We start from the raw sequence: 15,220 nt of genomic DNA, 5'->3' as shown, positions 1-15,220 counted from the left end.
GCAGCCCTGTTTGGGGAAGTTTTTAATGCTGTTTTGCTTTTTAACACTCGATTGGAAGCCCCACAGAGTGGCTGGGGAAACTCAGCCAGATGGGCAGGGTATAAATAATAAATTATTATTATTATGGCATCAAAGCAAGCTTTATCCCACACATTCCCGTGCATATTCACATCACTTTCCCTTTCACAAGAGAAGTCCAGCATTTCAGGGGAAGCTGGTTTGTGGCACGAGACCTCGCAGTGAACGATAACTGTACAACCTGAATTTGCACAATCACATTTTGTATAATAATAATAAGTATAAACTCAAGTTTTATATGGGAAAACCCCAAAACACCTTCAAACGATACTTAGGACAGGCTAGCGAGTCCTGCTAGTGAAAGCCCATGCAAGAGCTAACATTAGAATCATTTTGTTGTTGTTTAGTCATTTTGTTGTGTCCGACTCTTTGTGACCCAATGAACCAGAGCACACCAGGCACTCCTGTCTTCCACTGCTTCCCACAGTTTGGTCAAATTCATCTTCATAGCTTCAAGAACACTGTCCCACCATCTCGTCCTCTGTCGTCCCCTTCTCCTTGTGCCCTCCACCTTTCCCAGCATCAGGGTCTTTTCCAGGGAGTCTTCTCTTCTCATGAGGTGGCCAAAGTCTTGGAGCCTCAGCTCCAGGATCTGTCCTTCCAGGGAGCACTCAGGGCTGATTTCCTTCAGAATGGATAGGTTGGATCTTCTTGCAGTCCATGGGACTCTCAAGAGTCTCCTCCAGCACCATAATTCAAAAGTATCAATTCTTCAGCGATCAGCCTTCTTTATGGTCCAGCTCTCACTTCCATACATCACTAGAATGGTAGAATCATAGAATGCTATAATTGTAGAGTTGGAAGGGACTCCAAGCGTCATCTAGTCCAGACCTCTGCAATGCAGGAATCTCAGCTAAAGCATCCATGACAGGTGGCCATCCAAGCTCTTTGACCTCCACAAAATTGGGTCGGAATAACCCCATGAACGGTGCACCAGAAGAGGAGATCTGAGATCTTTCCACCTGGCAAATGGATAAGCTTCTGCTTATGGAACAATTGCCATGGCGTTGAATTCCTCCCTTTGTAATGCTTAAGTGTATTATTACCCTGAGCAGCTCTGTGTTCCTGGGGCCACACAGTTTTTGGGTCCGTATTATGTGGCCTTTATCCTCATCTTAAAAGCTCTCTGCAGGTAATAATAATAATAATAATAATAATAATAATAATAATAATAATAATAATTTATTATTTATACCCCGCCCATCTGGCTGGGCTTCCTCAGCCACTCTGGGCGGCTTCCAACAAAATATTAAAATTCTGTAATGCATCAAACATTAAAAGCTTCCCTAAACAGGGCTGCCTTCAGATGTCTTATAAAAGTCTGCTAGTTGTTCTCTTTGACATCTGGTGGGAGGGCATTCCACAGGGCAGGCGCCACTACCGAGAAGGCCCTCTGCCTGGTTCCCTGTAACTTGGCTTCTCGCAGTGAGGGAACCGCCAGAAGGCCTTCGGTGCTGGACCTCAGCGTCCAGGCAGAACGATGGCGGTGGAGACGCTCCTTCAGGTGTACTGGACCGGGGCCATTTAGGGCTTTAAAGGTCAGCACCAACACTTTGAATTGTGCTCAGAAACGTACTGGGAGTCAATGTAGGTCTTTCAAGACCGGTGTTATGTGGTCTCGGCGGCCGCTCCCAATCACCAGTCTAGATGCCGCATTCTGGATTAATTGCAGCTTCTGGGTCACCTTCAAAGGTAGCCCCACATAGAGTGCATTGCAGTAGTCCAAGTGGGAGATAACCAGAGCATGCACCACTCTGGCGAGACAGTCTGTGGGCAGGTAGGGTCTCAGCCTGCGTACCAGATGGAGCTGGTAAACAGCTGCCCTGGACACAGAATTGACCTGTGCCTCCATGGACAGCTGTGAGTCCAAAATGACTCCCAGGCTGCGCACTTGGTCCTTCAGGGGCACAGTTGCCCCATTCAGGACCAGGGAATCCCCCACACCCGACCGTCTCCTGTCCCCCAAAAACAGTACTTCTGTCTTGTCAGGATTCAACCTCAATCTGTTAGCTGCCATCCATCCTCCAACTGCCTCCAGACACTCACACAGGACCTTCACCACCTTCAATGGTTCTGATTTAAAAGAGAGGTAGAGCTGGGTTAGCAGGCATCCTTCTCCCCTCCCTGGCAGCCTTCTGGGCAAGGAGGAAGAGAGAAGGAGGAGGAGAAAGGGAGGAAAGAGAGTATCAGAGAGGGCGGTGAGGATCTCCCTGCTCATGGAAAACTGCAAAGGGTGCAGAATTAATTAAAACCATGGAACTCACTCCCACAAGAGTGATGGCCACCAAGGCTGGTGCCTTTAAAAGAAGTTTACGCCAGTGCATGGAAGATTAAGCTACTGGGGCTATTGCCCACTATGGTTATTTTCTGCCTCCATTGTTGGAATCAGCATATCTCTGGGTACCAGTTCCTGGAAATGGCAAATGAGGATGGTGCTGCTGTTCTGCTTGGGTCCTGCTTCTGAGTGGTGTCTGGTTGGCCATGGTGAGAACAGGATGTTGGACTCGATGGGCCTTTGGCCTGATTCAGTAGCCAGGCTCATCTATGGTCCTTGTGTAAAAGCTCACACAGGTCCTAGAGAGAGCCGGAAGATAACGGTGAAGCAAAGACGCCGAATGCATTTTAGACAAGCCATTATCTATCTGCCTACCCCCTGGCCCAGAGCTGAAACACGGGGAATCATAACACAGACCTTTTTTGCAGGGTTGTTGTAAAGATTACTGAAACGACGTGTGAAAAGTGCTCTGAACGCGTGCAAAAATTCTAAGAATAAATACCGTATTTTTTGCTCTATAAGACGCACCAGACCACAAGACACATCTAGTTTTTGGAGGAGGAAAACAAGAAAATAAATATTCTGGATCTCAGAAGCCAGAACAACAAGAGGGATCGCTGCGCAGTGAAAGCAGCAATCCCTCTTGCTGTTCTGGCTTCTGTGATAGCTGCACAGCCTGCATTCGCTCCATAAGAGACACACACATTTCCCCTTACTTTTTAGGAGGGAAAAAGTGAGTGTTATAGAGCAAAAAATACGGTAAATTCTAAACCTTGTTGTTGCTGTTGTTGTTGCAAGCGGAGCAATTTGGGTCCAGGTCCGTGCAACCTGAGGTTGGAGCTGATGTGTCGAAACGGCCCTGCAATTTGGGAAGCAAGCCAACCCATGCGACGTATTTCAAAGCATTGCCTCCTCTGCAGTCGCTATTCCGTCCCCACCCTGCTTCTCTCTCTCTCAAGACAAAATCGCCCAGGGGAACTCCTATTGCCAAATGGAAACACGCATCTCGGTGTGATCCTGGTTGACCTTTCCATTTTTACAGCCGCCCTCCCTCCCTCTTCACGGAGGGTCTTCACTGAGTCAGAGGGGCTGCAGAGAGATTTCTCCTTTCACAAGCCCCCGCACGCCCCAGCCTTCTTACAAAGAATGCCGGGAAACAGCCCAAAACCGGACAGCGGGCGTTCGGTGGGGTTTCTCTCCTTTTCCTCATTTCAAAGGGAAGCCCCACCACCCTGACCTCACCACCCACCCACCAGCTTCACTGTCCTGCCACCTAACCGGTCACATCCGTGCCAAGGTGCCAAGCGGGGCACGGGGGGGTGTCCCTCTGACGTCACGCAGCCGTAGCCGTTTCATCTCCCCGATGAATCTCAGGCCACATCCTGTGCGGTTACCTACAGACCCCTTTGGCTTTTCATGTGGTTTGACATCCCTTTAATTTAAAGACAATCATGTTGGGCCTCTAACTTGAAACGCCAAAATAGGGGGCTGGGGAAGGGTTTGGGGAGATGGCGAGCCTCTCAGAGAATTCGGCAGATGTCGACACGGCGGGGATGCAATGTCAAACTGTTAATTAGGCGGGTAAACAGGACCGAGGGTAATTATACACCCAACGCAAATATTATTTGATGTAACTATAGGCTGACTCTGGGCTCTGCCGGCACATCTGAATAGATGATACTATTATGCTAAGCCCTGTGACAGGTTGACCCCGAGCGATCCCTTCCAATCCAGTTGGGTTGCCTTGCTTCCAAGCTGAAGGCTCAATATTTGACCCTTCCCTTATTTTCTTCACATGAAAATATTGAGAAATATCTGCTTCCCCACAAACACACCTGTCACGGCTGCCCAAGGTCCCAGCTCACAAAGGACCAACGCTGCTTTCTAATTAAATACAAAAGTCTGTATTGAAGTTCAGTTTCACTTCCAGAGCCGCAGCGCGCAGCCCCACGTCTCAACTGTCAGACCGCTGATGACCCTTCTGAATCTCCTCCCCCTGTACACCAATTTAAGACCCTCGCCTTGCTCCACCTTTTCTGCTGCGCCTTCCTCCTCTGGGTCCGCCTGCCCGCCTGGGTCTCGCCCTTCCTAGCCTCTTCTGACGCTGATTCCCCTGAGCCTTCTCCCTCCCTCCGGCGGGCTTTAGGAGCTGGTTCCCCATCCGGGTCTCCTGCTGTCCCGCGCGCCTGCACATTTGAACTTGGCGCGCGCGCCCAGCCAGCAATTTTCCTCCTAACCGTTTCACTGCTGCTGTCACTGCTTCCCCCTTCGGGTGGGCTAGCTGCAACTGACCTCCCCTCCATTCCCCCACTCTCCGATGGAGGCATGGTCAGCCCTGACTCACTCTCCCTCCCCTCTGGAGGAGACGCTGGTCCTGACACATGTGACTCTTCCCCCCCACTACGCTCTGGTGGGGAAACTGGTCCCGATCCTCCACTGCTGCTTTGGGGTTCCCCTCTGGCTCCTTGTTTCTGGTGCGTCCCCCCTGGGACCCCCCTTGCCCTGACCATCGGCGCCCCCTTCTGGGAATCTTCTGATTCGCTGGAGAAGCTCATGGAATCTCTCGGGCCACTGTCATACTCCCCTACGCTGCCCTCGGATTCTTCCCCTTCGCTCTCCAATTCCTCCCTCCCCAGTGCTCCTGCTCCTGATTCCCTGACAACACCCTCCCAAATTGAGGCAGGATTGGTCAAAATGTGGAGCAGGATGAGAGTTCAAGTGGGTTTTGGTGGGGCTAGGGCAGAGGGGTTCAGTGCGGACCTCCAGCTTCTCAGTCAGGCCTTAACAACATAAAGAGAGCCTGCAGGATCCGACCAAGGGCCCATCTAGTCTGGCATCCTGTTCCCACAGTGGACAACCGGGTGCCTGTCAGAAACCTGCAAACAGGATTCAAGCACAAGAGGACTCTCCCCTCCTGTACTATCCAGCAAGTGGTATTTCAGAAGCAATGCTACCTTCATCATTGCTAGCAGCCATCGATCTTCTTCTTCTTTGGCAATCCCTCGTAGCTGAGTAAGATTGTCTTCCATAAACATTTAACATTTAACAATGAGTCTGTAAGTGACTGTGGAGGCCAATTCTGGACCCACACATCCTTCCACGGTGGGGACGTGGGTTTCTGGGCAGGAGTTGATCACGGTGTGGATTTGCCAAGTGTGCCTTCCTCTTAGCACATTTCTCCCTGACTTCTCCTGAGTTCGAGTGTCTTCAAAGCCGAGGACACCTGAAGCATCTGTAACCTGAAGCGTTTGTAACCCTACGTACCACTGTATACTTCTTCTTTGGCCATCACTCATAGCCAAGTAAGAGTGTTTGAGGACCAGGACATTTGCAGGGAAACCAAAGTGCTTGTTTACAAAGCTATTGCACTGCCAACCTTACTATATGATTGTGAAACATGGACCACTTATAACCGCCATCTCCAGCTCCTCGAAAGATTCCATCAACAGTGTCTCTGAAAAATCTTACACATCACTTGGGAAGACAGGCGAACTAATGCCAGAATACTGGAAGAAGCAAAGATCACCAGTGTCGAAGCAATGATTCTTCAACATCAACTTTGTTTGCCTGGTCAGGTTGTGTGGATGCCTGATTATTGTCTTCCAGAGCAACTACTCTATTCCGATCTTAAAAATGGAAAGCGTAATGCTGGTGGTCAACAAAAGAGGTTTAAAGACTGTCTCAAGGCAAATCTAAAAAAATGTAGTATAAACACCAACAATTGGGAAACACTGGCCTGCGAGCGTTCCAGTTGAAGAACAGCCTTCACCAAAGGTGTCATGGGCTTTGAAGACACTCGAACTCAGGATGCAAGGGAGAAACGTGCTAAGAGGAAGGCACGCTTGGCAAATCCACACTGTGATCAACTCCTGCCCAGAAACCTATGTCCCCACTGTGGAAGGACGTGTGGTCCAGAATTGGCCTCCACAATTACAGACTCACTGTTAAGACCGTGTTCATGGAAGGCCATCTTACTCGGCTACGAGTGATCGCCAAAGAAGAAGAAGCTTGCATAATCTGTGACAGATCTGCATTATTTCCCTTTTTCGGTGATGTATTAATGGTCGCCCCTGCTTACAGGTTTCCCCTGAACTAACAAGTTTTTTTATTTTTGAAAAATCATTGCATCTGCCTAGAAGATCAACACAGGTAAATGTTGTTTACCTTCCTGGAAGTCTGATCTTAATTTGTCTTATTCCATCCCGACACTCAACTGTATGACGGACTGCAAAAAGTCAATCTGATGCTTTGAGTCAAGTTTTCTTGCAGCAAAAAAATAAAACACAGAACTAAAGAGGTGGGTCATCCATCTGGAACATGCAGAGGAGAGCAGAGTTGGGCCAGGGTTTCATTCTGTGGCACAGACACCTGCCATCAGCAAGGTCCAGTGAACTATTGCAAAAGTATTTTGGAGAAAAGTCAGGGAAATGACTGCGCATCGTATCCCACATACACCTAAATATGTGCTCCTGGGCTTTCGAAAAGAAATTGCTTTGGGTCAAGGGTCACCGACCTTTTAGGCCAGTGAAAAACATTAGGGTTTTTGAGCGAGGGCTGTGGGTGCCACCACCTCTGGCCGGTTCCCCCAGATAAGACTCTCCTCCCAAGAGACAGAGAGTGAGAAAGTTCATGCACAAACAGGCTTTGCTTTCCCGAGGGATCTGGGTAAAAGTCAGATGCGGGAGAATTAATCCCGGAAAAGCTCATAGTTTTTGAAGTGGGGGAAACCATCACTTTTCCATTTCCATTCAGCTATAGGTACATTCCAAGGGGGGAACAGTGGCGGAGGAAGGGGAGTGCGGGGGGTGCGGTCTGCCCCGGGTGTCATCACTGAGGGGGGGTGGCAAAATACGATACAATACAATAATCTTTATTGTCATTGTCCCATACAGAACAACGAAATTGAAAAAAATCTACATCAGACCTTCAAAAACCAACAAGCCTGCTATCCCAACTATCCCAGCCTGGTTAACCCCCTAAAAACTCTGATACCCCATAATTAAATACAATATACTCCCACAGAGACTACCTTACACTGTGTTTAAAATCAAAATCGCATTTGGATAAAAACTGTTTCTCAGGCGGCTAGTCCTAGTCTTTATAACCCTGTACCTTCTTCCAGAAGGCAGAAGCTGGAAGAGATCATTTCCGGGGTGTGCACTATCCTGCGCTATCTCTGCAGCTTTCTTATGGCACCTGGAAGCGTAGATTTGATCCAAGGTGGGGAAAGTGCACCCAATTGTTCTCTCCGCAGTCTTTACAACCCTGGACAGCATTGGTTTTTCACTGACCGTGCAGCTCCCAAACCACACACACAGTCTATAAGTTAATATACTCTCAACAGTACAATGGTAAAATGCCATCAACAGGTCCTTTGAGAGATTGTTTGTCCGGAGTTTTTAACTCTGCTACACCTCTGCGGGGAAAGCCCTCACCACTTCATGACCAAGCAGACAGTGAGCAGTGGCAAAGGTCTCAGAGGTATCATGCGTACCAGGGGAAGACTTCAATAGCACCATTGTGCCCTCGGGCACCTTGTTGGAGACCCCTGTTTCAGACTACAAATAGTTATAAACATGAGAATCGCCACCTTGTATTGAACCTGGAAGCACAGCAGCATGCTGTGGAGTGAAACAAACTTTAGTTTAAATGTGCATGGCTCTCACATCCACCAAGAGGGACGCAACAGCATTTTGCACCAGGCGAATCTTCCCCTTCGCCATCAAGGGTGGCCCCCAAAGCAAAGCACATTGCAGTAGTCAAGCCTGGAGGTTGAAACAGTGTGGGTAATGGAGCGAGATCTCGTCTACCCAAGAATGAAACGGAGCTGGGGGAAAGCATTCTGATTGTTTTGTTTTTAAGTAGAATCCTGTTTGTTGAAAAGATCACAGGACACAACACACCCGAAAGATCACCGTTTGTGGCCATTTTGGATCCTACATAACTCTGGAGAACAGCTGCCTTGTCCCCTCAGGTGCATAGCAATTTTTGAGGGGCCCCCCCCGCAAGTAATTCCCCTTTGTGTGTGGATATATCCATCACACTGTCTTCCCCAACCTGATGCTCAAAGGATGCTCCCCGCAGCCAGGCTGCTCTCGACGATGAGCAAACATGGCTCCTGGCCTCTTCGTCTTTAAGACTGCAAAGTGGAGCATGGAAGGGGCAAGGCAGAGAGAGCTGGGGGGGAGGCAGGAGACAGAGTGTGCCGTTCAGGTGGCCCGAATTAGGCCAAAGCAGTTGCCCACCGATCCAAACATAGCTTTCCTCCCTCTCTCTCTCTCTCTGAGCAAGACTTAGCATCAAAGGCTTGATTAACGGTTGTCGGGCTCAGAACCTGAGAGGCTCCAAAAGCGCTGCCCCCTTTCCTCCTGCTGCCCCCTCCCCACAGAAGAGGCCTCCCCCCTCCCCTGTGTGCATGCTAAGTGGCCAAGGCACATGTCAAATAGGCCCGTGGTTGGCAATTAAAGTAATGAAACACAGAAAAGACACCTGCTTTGAATGAAGATGGGGAGGGCCGCTCGGAGAGGGCCTGGGACCCCCTCAACCTGGTTCCCCGTGCCTCTCCTTAACGGCATAATCATTAAAGCGCAGGAACCTTTTCCCTTCTAATCCCTTTTTCGCCTCCCCCCACCCCGGCAGCCCCCTCCCTTCCGCCCAGGCCAACATGGGGATGTTAGCATATTTGAACTTCTTGACATTCCTCTTTGCCTGGCTTGGCGAACATGCTACATTTTAAAACTTGTTGGGCCCTTTCATGTTTTATTTGACCCTATGTAATTGCATTCCAGAAGGAGTAACAGGCTTGCCCTGTGATTTATGCCCTGTATTAAATGTCAGTTTTGAAAAGACACAGTTAACAGCTCGGTTTAACCTCCTGCCTCCCCTGTGGAAGTTCAAAACTGAGCCGTCGCTTGACTCCTTCTGCGCCGTCCTGAGAGGGGGAGGGCGGGAAAGGGGGAGGGGTGTGGGGTGAACCAGGCCTGGTGCAAAGAGGGTCTTAAGAGGAGTCGCTGAATGGGAGCCTTCTGCACCCAGCCGGCTGCCTCTCTTGAGACCCCTGGATGGTATTCCATGAAATCTCCTTAGCCGTCCACTCCACACCTCACTGTTGTTTGAAAGAACTTGTGGTTTCCTTGAGCAATTTGGGGGAATGCTTTGACCCGGGAGGGGGTGAGAGTTGGCTGTCTCAATAACAGCCCTTAACTGCCCCTCCCTTGTTACAAAACAACAGCAACAAGAATGGGGAGCCTGATACGGGGTGGCGGTGGGCTTGGCAGAGGTCCCACTCAGAAGGTCAGGCAAATAAATTGCCCTTGTAACAGAGAGCTGGCCTTTTGGTCTCAGTGCACTAAAATGGTTTTGCATCCTGCCTTGGCAACTTTCCCCCCACCCCCACCCCTCGTGGCAGAATCAGGAGCCACCAGCCGCATGAAAATGGTGCCAAGGAAGAAGGATGAGTGAAATGAATCTCAGGGGTGCAGAGGAACCAAAGTTCTGGGGCCAAACATCTGGGAGACCTTTAAAGCTAATGAAGTAGCCCATATATAGATATAGATATAGATATAGATATAGATATAGATATAGATATAGATATAGATATAGATATAGATATAGATATAGATATAGATATAGATGATATAGATATAGATATAGATATAGATATAGATATAGATATAGATATAGATATAGACATAGACATAGACATAGACATAGACATAGATATAGATATAGATATGTTGTTGTTGTTCTTTAGTCGTGTCCAACTCTTCGTGACCCCCTGGACCAGAGCACACCAGGCACTCCTGTCTTCCACTGCCTCCCGCAGTTTGGTCAAACTCATGCTGGTAGCTTCGAGAACACTGTCCCACCATCTTGTCCTCTGTCGTCCCCTTCTCCTTGTGCCATCCATCTTTCCCAACATCAGGGTCTTTTCCAGGGAGTCTTCTCTTCTCATGAGGTGGCCAAAGTCTTGGAGCCTCAGCTCCAGGATCTGTCCTTCCAGTGAGCACTCAGGGCTGATTTCCTTCAGGATGGAGAGGTTGGATCTTCTTGCAGTCCATGGGACTCTCAAGAGTCTCCTCCAGCACCATAATTCAAAAGCATAAATTCTTCGGCGATCAGCCTTCTTGATGGTCCATTTCATCTGAAGCCAAAATAATCCCCACGGCCAAAACCTCATGTGTGGATTTTACATTAAAGGTTTGGGTTTTTTTGCATGCAAAGAAGCTTCCTTAAACCAAGTCATCCCATTGGCCCATCCAACTCAATATTGTCTACACTGACTGGCAACGGCTCTCTAGCTTTTCAGGAAAGAGTTCCCCAACTACCAGCCCTACCTCGAGATGCCGGGGATCAAATTTGGGACCTTCCACGTGAAAAGCAGCAGCTCTGCCAACTGAGTGACAGTCCTTCTCTATATAACTCTATAGAATAAAGATGTAAGAATGTCATCACGCAGTCCCCATTGGAGGATTTGTAGTGCCTCATCATAATCCTGTTGTTGTTGTTTAGTCGTTTAGTCATGTCCGACTCTACGTGACCCCATGGACCAGAACACGCCAGGCACTCCTGTCTTCCACTGCCTCCCGCAGTTTGGTCAAACTCATGCTGGTAGCTTTGAGAACACTGTCCCACCATCTTGTCCTCTGTCGTCCCCTTCTCCTTGTGCCCTCCATCTTTCCCAACATCAGGGTCTTTTCCAGGGAGTCTTTTCTTCTCATGAGGCGGCCAAAGTATTGGAGCCTCAGCTTCACGATCTGTCCTTCATAATCCTGGATATGCATGAAATCAGGGTGGGAGAGGGGAGCAAAAGTGAAGGCAGCTTGCATAAAAACTGTGGCCATGGCATCTGAGCCAGAAGGGTGGAACACCGAGAGGGGGAAGTGGTGGTTTAAAGCAAAGGCAGAAGTTTGAGTCAAGCAGGAGTGGAGGAAACTGAGAGGAAAATGGAGGGATTGAACAAAGACTGGGGTTTGAGTGATGCACTACAGAATATCTGAGGACTCTGCATCCTTTTTCTCTCACACACGTGGCAGCTGAGAAATGGAAAAGGGAGAAGATTTACAGCAAGAAGGGAAAGACGTTGAAAGGGGGAAAGTGTCTGTTTTAAACAATGGCACAAGTCTGGATAAAGCAGGGATTGGAGGGCAATGTCAATATCAACAGCTAAGGCAAGGCAGGCCAGGTATTGCAGCAGCACCACGGAGAGCTCCAGGTGAGACGCTTGCCCCAAGAAGGGCTAAAAATTGGGCTCGTCCACACTTCCGCTTGTCCTGCTGCTTCCCGGCTAGAAAACCTGCTGTTTATTACTGGATCGGCAGGTAGACATTTGCTTTGGTTCAGTGGTAAACAGTGAGTTTTCCTGCAGGGAAGCACTGTGGGACAAACGAAAAACCACTCAGACCGTGCCTAGAAAGCATGGGGCAAGTGGAAAAACTTCTCGGACCTGTGTCCTTTTGAGCCTCTGCCTGTGAGGTTCCACCCCGTTCATGAGACCCGCAGTTCTGAAGGACCCAGGCCTATGTTTGAAGATGGGGACCTCTTCTGCTGTCCTGACTGAATCTAACTAATGCAGGATCCAACTAATGCGCCCTATCAGAAGGATTTCTGCTTGCCCAATGGGAATCGCCCCCACTCTTCCTTGCCTTGTGTGCTTCACGCCCTCCCCAAATCTTCTCCAGGGGGTTGGGGGAAGCTCTAGAACAGATTTAGGGGGTGCATGGGAGAAGGCAAGGCAGGAAGTCCCACATTGCACAAACAGAAATCCCTGCACTGATGGAAAGTGTTACACAGCTAATTCTCCCCTGGCCTCCTCGCTGGCCCAAGCAGGACTAATTCAGCCATCTAGCCCTGGTGACTATCTAATGCTTATTAGATGGATTTCCCCCAAATTGATTCCTGAACTTTGGATTTTATTGTTATTCGTGTTTCTATACTGTATTTTATGCTGCTTTTACAATTAGGTGTTTTAAATTTGTTGTTAGCCGCCCTGAGCCTGGTTTTCTGAACCGGGAAGGGCGGAGTATAAATAAAAATTTATTATTATGATTATATTACTATGTGCTACTTGGGATACACTGGACCAACAAGGGAGGTTGTCAGGCACTCAGTTCCTCATGCCCAAGGAAAGGCATACATGAGGATCCTGGCTCTGGGTCTGCTTATTTTATTTTAGGTTTAGGTTTAGGTTAGTTTTTAGTTTATTTGTGTTTTGTTTGGTTTTGTTTTGTTTATGACTTGCTTCCCACAAGTCTGGATCAGGCCAGTGGCCCACCCAGTCCAGCATCCTGCTCTCACAGTGGCCAACCAGATGCCTGGGGGAAACCCACAAGCAGGATTAGACCAAAACAGCCTTCTCCCTTCCTTTGGCTTCCAGCAACTGGCATTCAGAAGCTTTACTGCCTCTGAGCATGGAGGCAAAGCAGAACCATCATAGCTAGCAGCTATCCATAGACCTCTTCTCCTCCATGAATTTGTCTTAAAGGTAAAGGTAAAGGGACCCCTGACCATTAGGTCCAGTCGTGGTTGACTCTGGGGTTGAGGCGCTCATCTCGCTTTACTGGCCGAGGGAGCCGGCATGCAACTTCTGGGTCATGTGGCCAGCATGACTAAACCGCTTCTGGTGAACCAGAGCAGCGCACGGAAACGCCGTTTACCTTCCCGCCAGAGCGGTACCTATTTATCTACTTGCACTTGGACGTGCTTTTGAACTGGGACCGAGCAACGGGAGCTCACCCCGTCGCGGGGATTTGATCCGCCGACCTTCTGGTCAGCAAGTCCTAGGCTCTGTGGTTTAACCCACAGTGCCACCCGCATCAGTGAATTTGTCTTACTCCTCTTTTAAAGCCATCTAAGTTGGTGACCATCACTGCCTCCTGGGGGAGGGAGTTCCACAGTTTAACAATGTACCATGTGAAAATAACAATAACAATAATAACAATAAATTTTATTTATACCCCGCACTCCCCGGCCAGAGCCGGGCTCAGAGCAGCTAACACCAATAATATTTCAGTAAAAACATAATAAGAAAAAAAGAAAAAGAAAAAGACAATTTAAAATACAGGTTAAAATGCAATTTAAAATGCAGCCTCATTTTAAAAGTCATAAGGGGAGGGAAACATACTGCTTGACAGTAGGACGAACAGCCTCAGAAGGTGGTGGACTCTTGGATCCTTGGAGATTTTTAAGCAGAGGTTAGATGGTCACCTGCTGGGGATTCTTTCGTTATGATTCCTGCATGGCAAGGGGTTGGACTAGATGACCTTTGGAGACCCCCTCCGACTCTGCAATTCTAAGATTCTATGAATCTAACACATGGATTTCAAGCTGCTCTCGCTCCCTTGCCCTTAGCCGAGATACCTTAGAAAAGTTTTGTGCTCTGAAAAAAGAAATCAAAAAGAAAGTTTTCTGCTCTGCAGGGGCGAAGGGAGGGAGCCGTGGTTCTCCAGTGGTTGCTGAACTCCCAAATTTCATCAGACTCTGATCAGCAGGGTCAATGGTCAAGGAGCTTGAGAACTGTTGTGCAACAACATTTGGAGAGAGCTGCACATTCCCCGCCCCTGCAAGAATAATCTCCAGTAGCTAAGTCTCTGCAACAAAACTACAGTTCCCAGAATTCTTGGGTGGGGAAGATTCTCCTGACATTTGATCTGATTTCAAATTGGTTTTCGATCCGTTGCAGAGGCTTTCGAATGATCCACCGTGGCAAAAAAAACACACAAAAAAACATTTTAAGAATGCGTCTTCCCCTTAGCAGAAGGGAGCCTGGCTTTTCCTGCTGAAAACTAAATAAATAAATGAAGGAAAAGTTCTCCATCATATGCCGTGTGAGGTCACTTGAGGCTATTTTCCTAGACATTTCCCCCCAATGACTCATGAGCGGTAGTAGCACTTATCGGAGATGCCGCGTGAGAGATAAACTACTCCAGAGCAGTTATTATTTGGGCGGGGGGGGGGTGTTTGTTTTAATATGACATTGCTACTTGATTTGACTTTCATGGGGGCAGCGAGGGGTGGTGGTGAAATTCATTCCTCAAAGAGCCACCTGGACAAGATGTTGATCTGTCGATTGCAGTGGGCGAGAGGGGGGGACACTTTCCTACTAGATATTGCGCGCTTGTCTTGCCTGCTCAGTCAAATTTGCTCCCAGTTCCTTTCGAAAAGCTCAGAAGCACAGCTTCTCGCAAGAGCAGAGAGTGACAAAATCAAGATGCATACTTTTCTCGCTTCTGCACAGATAATTATGAGTCTGGAGGACTTTCTCCAGAGTAGCCCATGACAATCCATCCATCTTCTGGCAACGGTGCGAAGGGTTCTCCCAACCCCCCTGGCTTGACATTGTTAAACGCATTCCATGTTTCGGTAAATGACACGCCAGATCACCAACAGCGAATGAGTGATTAGTTTATCATCCCTCTTAGTACAGCCATCTAGATCTTTAACTCTTTAAGAAGTGGCATTTAAAGTCTTGGAACACCCAGGAACAAGCCTCGGGCTTCTTTCATTCTCTCTCTCCCCCCCAACACCACCCGCCCTTTGAAAACATTCCCAGCTTCAGCAGAGAAGGGGGGCAGGCAAAGGGAGGTTGGCTACTTTTGCTGATAAGACTGTAGGGGAACTGGTTGCAAAGAGATCTCAGCAGCTTTTTTTTTTTTTTAAAAAAAGAAGAAAATAAAATAAGAAGTGTTCAAAGAAAATCTAGGATCCAGTTGACCGGAATCAGGCAGGAACTTTAGCAACGCACTCAAAATTTAAAGCTGGCCAATGCCCTCCTAGAAAAGAAAACCAGCTTGGTGTGGACATCACCATTAAATAATCATAATTATAAGGTTGTCAATCATGGGCTCCACCAATTAAGCTGTTTGTTGA

Source organism: Podarcis filfolensis, assembly GCF_964270895.1.
Source record: "Podarcis filfolensis genome assembly, chromosome: 1".
Lineage (NCBI taxonomy): Eukaryota > Metazoa > Chordata > Lepidosauria > Squamata > Lacertidae > Podarcis > Podarcis filfolensis.
Note: the sequence above shows the minus strand (reverse complement) of the source record.